Raw genomic sequence first — 6,000 nt, 5'->3', positions numbered from 1 at the left:
TATGACTGACTGTACTGGCAGCATTGTGGAATTCTGTTACTAATGCTTTACGTGACAGGCATTAAAATTAACTGTGGGAGCATTTCTAAGGAAGCATGAGTGTGCGTGCCAAAAAGCACATGAAGGAGGACCTAATCAGCTGGAACGTACTGTGTGTTAGATTCACCTGGCTTAGAGAATATGGAGTCATGGAATCATTACAGTTGGAAAAGACCTCTAAGATCATCTAGTCCTACCATCCACCTACTACCAATATTGTCTCTATGTACTACATCTACCCTCCTGTCCTCCTCCAGGGACAGTGACTTTACCACCTCCCTGGGCAGCCTATTATAATGCCTCACCACTCCTTCTGAAAAGAAATTTTTCCTAATATCTAACCTGAATCTCCCCTGACGTAACCTGAGGGCATTCCCTCTTGTATTATTACTGCTACCTGGAAGAAAAAGCCAATCCCATCACAGAAGACATAGAAGAATAGACTTTCTCCATCAGAAAATTTACTTTGGCCTAACAGTGGCTTTGTGCATTCTCACTTGAAGCTGAAGGTTGTGATTTTTTGCCTTGTAACTTCCAAAACTGGAAGTGCAAGTTGCCGAATGACTGTGAGCTCACACAAGCAGCAAACAACTTTGAAACTTTTACCTTACCTACAAACTGTCTATTTTGTTATTGTCTAGTTCTACATGGCTTTTGTCACCTTACTTTTCTGTCTGTCCTCAGATGTAGCGCTAGTTCTTCTGTTTATTAGCAAATGTGTGTGCTAGATCTCAACTGTGATTTAGAAAAGGTTTTCTTTTATGACTAAAAATTCCAGCCAACCCATGAGCTGATTTTGTGTCTAAATAAGTGATACTGGGTACAAAAATAAAAATCAGTTTGTTTAAGGTTCTAGTAGCAACTGATTTGTCACATGTCTTGGTTTCATCTGGGATTGAATTGTTGTCTTTATAGTGCCAGGTACGATGCTGGTTTTGGTGCTAGGAGAAAAATAATGTTGATAAAACACTGATGTTTATAGTTGCTGCTAAGCAGTGCTGTACAGAACCAAGTCCATTCTCTCCATTCTCAGTGAAGGCTCCAAAGAAATGAGAGGGAACAGAATTAGGACAGTTGACTTAAACTGGCCAAAGGGATATTGCATACCATATAACAGCACGTAGAAGGAGTTTTGAAAGAGGTGGAAGTTCATCACTCTCTTCCACTGCTTGCATGGGTAGCTGGGCACAGGCCAGGGGGTGATGAGCAATTGCTTGTACATCATTTGTTATATGCATTCATATATACTGTTGTAACTATTAGCCTTTTCCTTTTCTCTACCTTAGTAATAGTTTTATCTCAACCAATGAATTCTACTCTTTTTCCCTGACTGTCTCCCATTTCTCACTGGGAAGGGAGGAGTGACCAAATGACTGTGTGGTGCTGAGTTACCTGCCAAGTTAAATCACAACATCACATGATACTTAATACAATCCCCTTTTCAACTCCTTGTCCTCCCAACAAACTTTACTCCCTTGATCCAAGTCACATCACCGTGCAAAATTGCACAGTATGCTATGAACTGTTCTTGTCCTCCCATGTTGCAACTCCTCTTTGTGTTCTGTCCAAGTACAGATCTTTGTTATGTTTCTGGGTCAGGAATGGTCTCATAAGTGGTAGCTGAAGCACTGGTGAGGAGGAAAACAACAGAAAGAAGCACTCAACCCTACTGTAAAGGTTTCTCGTGGCAGCTGGTTTCTGAGAGACCTTGACTGCAAGAAAGCTTAGTAAGTAGCGTGACTTAGCATTTCCCTTATTTTTTTTTCCTTCATCCTTTAGTAATCTTTTCATACATGTACTATAGTTCTGCCCCAGGAGACTAGACTGTTGAAATGGCATTTAGACAAAAGTTGGGAAGATATTTTTCCTTACCTTAAAAGAAAGAGCTCATGAGAACTTGTGCATGCAGTTGTCAGTAATTCTAGTGTGATCCCTCCTTTAAGGGGCCAAGGAAGTCAAAGCTATTGTTACTTCTTGGTCAGTTTTGGAATTTGATCAAATAATAGATCCTTGCGTCTAAATTCCAGAAACAGGTGACTAGTCCTGTATGGGAAACATACTGATTCCCTTTTTTTTTTAGTACTGTGACAGTCTCAATGTATTTGTTTTTTCCCTATCAGATTATTCTTGGAAATATAATATGTTGTTGTCAGTATAGGGACTTGTGAATACATTTGAGATTCATTACTTGAGAAAGGAGATGAGATTGTATATCCTCATTTCTATAAACCAAATTTCAGCTGTTCTGATCACCTGCACTAGCACCCAAAGGGATACTTTCACTGGTGCCAAGGAGGTCACAGTTTAATTCAAATCAAGCCCATCTGCAATAGAGAGCAGGTTCACTGGGATCACCTGCTGGAGGGTGGGTGGGCAGAAAGCATCTGCAGCACCTGTGATTGATAGGGAAAGCAAGAGAAATGCAATCTGCCTTCAGACTCTGGAAGTCACTGGCAGTGTGGAGTTCCTTCTGTCTCAACAGATATCTGGAAAGCAAATGCTAGAGAGATCTCTTGTATGTTTAAATACTATCTTGCTATACAGGGCTTTCACCTTATAAATTTAGACCAGCTCCTAGATGTGTTGGCTTTGTTTTAATTAATTTTCTACCTGTTTATTGCCCTAAGCTTATTGCAAACTGGCGTCTGAGAAACATCGCAACAAAAATCTTGCAGGCTGTTTTTGTACTGCTAAAGTAGGAGTGATTTATGTGCAAGTAGAGAGGGAGAGAAGGGACAGAGGAAGCAAAAAGAGCCTTTGACACTCAAGAAGTGATGGCAGGTATGTGATGATTGGTGCAATGCAAGCTGAATCCTAAGGAACACTTGTGACCATCGTAAATTGAGTGGAAGAGCTATGTGTAGGGCAGAGCTGGTGCATAATTGGAATCTGGAATGTATTTGTGCACTCTGCAGCAGGCTATGGAAATATGTGGACTTGGCAAAAGCAGTCAGTAGTGTCAAATAATTATGAAATACTGAAAGCCCCAGGTAAAAAGCCTCTTCAGAATTGGCAGGCGCCAATGGGTCATTAATTATTTTGTTATTTCCCTCTTTATATTGTGAGCTGTTGTAAATCCCTGGTGGAAAATCCAGCTAGGGGAAAGTGCAATCAGCAATCCAAGCAATAAGAACAAAAAGAAGAATGGCACTTACAGATTTTCCTACAAACTCCACAGTCCTTTCCAATTCCAATCTGATAAAAAAGGATTTAGCTTAGTAACTTGGCTGCGTAAAGTGCAGTTTCTACAAGTCTAGCACAAAACACAGATACAATTGACTTGGTAGATATGCAAGCTCTAACAATAATGTTCAGTAAATTCAATTCTTTAATCATTATGACCATAAGAACCAAATGTTTGTAATGTTCTCAGGATGTGTAGAGAGTAATTACATTGGATTTTAATAAGACTTGCTGTGAATTGTTGACCAAAGATTCACTATGGGGGAAAAATTAATTAAATTTTAATGTGAAAAGTTATTGTTAATTAAAAGTTGCATGAAAAACAGCCATAAAAAGTATGGAAGGTTGACAGGTTTTGAAATTACTAGAAGTGTATATAAAGCAGAGAATAAGTTATGCTTTTGGTCTATGTTTTGCCCTACAACATATATATCCCAAATATATCAATGTCCCAAATATATATCAATGTGCAAATTCTCTTTCTATGAAAAAATCTGTCACAGCAGAATGCACATCCTGTGACAGATAATAATTTGCACACAGAAATATAGAAATAGATGTTCTATAAGACCAAGAGGCAAGTCAGATTCAGGAAGGAATTTTGCTTTCACATCTTTGAGTGGCTTTTCTTCTGTGGAGCTTACAAATAAAAAGTCTGTCCCACCTGAAAATGATGCTACTAGAGCCTTAAGATGTACTACAATCCAAGCTCCCACCAGCTATTCCCCTTCATCCATATCTCCCATCCCCTGGGCAACTTCTGCTTTTTCTCCCCACAATGGCCTTTTAAAGGGCCTCTTAAATCCCCCCAGTTATGTAGAAGCTGAAGAAAAATTACCAGAAAGAAACTTAGATGCAGATTTCATAACTGACATAAGTATAACTTGAAATCGTAAGTAGAATATTGCAATCCACAGGACTGCAGCTGTGCTGCCACACTTCTCCACAGTACATGTGCTGCTGCTGGTTTCCCGTGCATAAGGACCTGATTTTTGGTATGACCAGAAATTGGCACAAGCAGTCCTGAGCCCAGTATATACTCCAAACTGTTTAGTTATGTTTTCTTCCAACTCTGAGAGGGCTGGATGGAGGATGGAACGCTCTTGCAGTAGGATGTGGTTAAAAAGAGCACACAAAGGAGTAAATAACATAGTTTTCTTATGGATTTTTAGGAAGAGGAGGAATTTCATGCAGGAAGTTGAAATTGAATGGGAGTTCACTTTGAAAATCTTGATCCTAGGGCACATGGTTTCCCTATTATTTTTGTTGTCACTGTAGTCAGAGTCATGGACCAAGCATTATAAGCTAAACTATGTAACAGCCCCGCTACGGCAGCGAAGTCTTCCTTAGGCTCTTGAACGTAGCACTTTCTTCCATAAGAAGCCTATGGAGGTATCTTTGGGTCTCAAGTTGAGATGTCTCACCAGAACTCCTTTTATAGACTGTGTTCCCCTTTTACAGACTCATGAGTCTTAATCACTTCATCGTATGTATCTCATTCAGATCATTATAATGAAATCAGCAGGGTTAAACCATGCATTACAAAGTGCTTTTCCTTAATCATCAGTTTATCCAAGGGATGACAAGTGAGCTACAGCACTGGATAATCCAATGCCCATTTTCCCTTCAAGGATTAGAATTTATTTACTTGTAACTGACAAGCATCTACCATCTCATTTTTATGGTATTTGTGCAAATGAAAATTTAAAATCTTCCTCATTATATGGTAAACTCCTATGAAAGCATATTTTCAAATGAATGCAGTTTCAGATCTGTAGCTGGATTTAAAAAATCTCCATTCTGTCATCTGAAACGTAACGCACTACTTGTGGTGTCGATCCTTTACAGTAACATATTACTCAAATCTATCAAGAGGTCAGATAAAAGTGAAGCTGTAATTTCAGATTCATTTTTCCAAACAAAAATAAGCCTAAATTTCTTCTCAACACTCAGTATTTATTACAGGGCAAGCACATAATTAAAATTAAGTCACAATTTTAATTTAGCATTGAGAACACAGCACTTCCAGTTCTAAAGGAAACCCTTGTGGAGCTTCAAAAGGAAGCCTACAGATTGCTCTGGATGTGTCTTTGGATTGCTGAAAGCGACTCTAAGTCTTAAATCAATACATATACATGTGTGTTTATATATATAAATATACATATATATATACATCCCCTCAAAGAGCATTTTGTTGTCATTCTTCATAGCCACATGAAAACGTTCTATATAAGATATCAATAGTGGAATCATTTCTAGCATATCCAAATATCAAAAGTTATGTTTGCTACATGGCATTATAAATCTGAGTCACACAAACATAACTTCACAAACAAATTATAACAAGTTATAACATTAATCAGAAATAATAATGTATTTTATTATTATCCCCTCACCTAAATCATACCAGTGCGTGACTATTATTAAGCACAGATGAAAAACAAAATTAGCTTGGGAGGCTATCTTTCAAATAAAGATCATAGCTACCAATGTACAGCCCAAAATGTAGAGAGCCTAGCTTTCAAGAGGTTTTGATAGAAAGGAAACATTTGAAGGTAAATTACTTCTAATACTAATCTAATATTTCTCTCACATATTATTATTAAAGAAAAATAAAAACATTCCTACTGGCCTACATCCATGTATTTACATCCTTTTCCCTTCAGCAGAGGCTGCTTGCTCACTCACCTGCAGAGTTACCCCTTAAAGTGTCAAAACACACCTTCAGAGCACATGGCCACCCAAGATCTGCCATCTCTCATCCCCTGCAAGCTCAGT

At 38.4% G+C, this 6,000-nt stretch overlaps 1 long non-coding RNA gene across 1 annotated transcript in view; it reads left to right on the top strand.

The window, feature by feature from the left end:
* The first annotated feature begins 1,518 nt into the window (after window positions 1-1,518).
* LOC104910302 (uncharacterized) overlaps window positions 1,519-6,000 on the top strand; it is a 113,701-nt gene continuing 109,219 nt past the window's right edge. The window contains exon 1 of the long non-coding RNA XR_014882468.1: window positions 1,519-1,766. This is a non-coding gene — a long non-coding RNA (uncharacterized LOC104910302). The remainder of the gene's footprint in view (window positions 1,767-6,000) is intronic.

The sequence above is a fragment of the Meleagris gallopavo genome, chromosome 3 (assembly GCF_905368555.1).
Source record: "Meleagris gallopavo chromosome 3, MGAL_WU_HG_1.1, whole genome shotgun sequence".
Taxonomy (NCBI): Eukaryota; Metazoa; Chordata; class Aves; order Galliformes; family Phasianidae; genus Meleagris; species Meleagris gallopavo.
The sequence above is the reverse complement of the archived record's forward strand: the minus strand, read 5'-3'. Positions and strand labels throughout refer to the sequence as shown.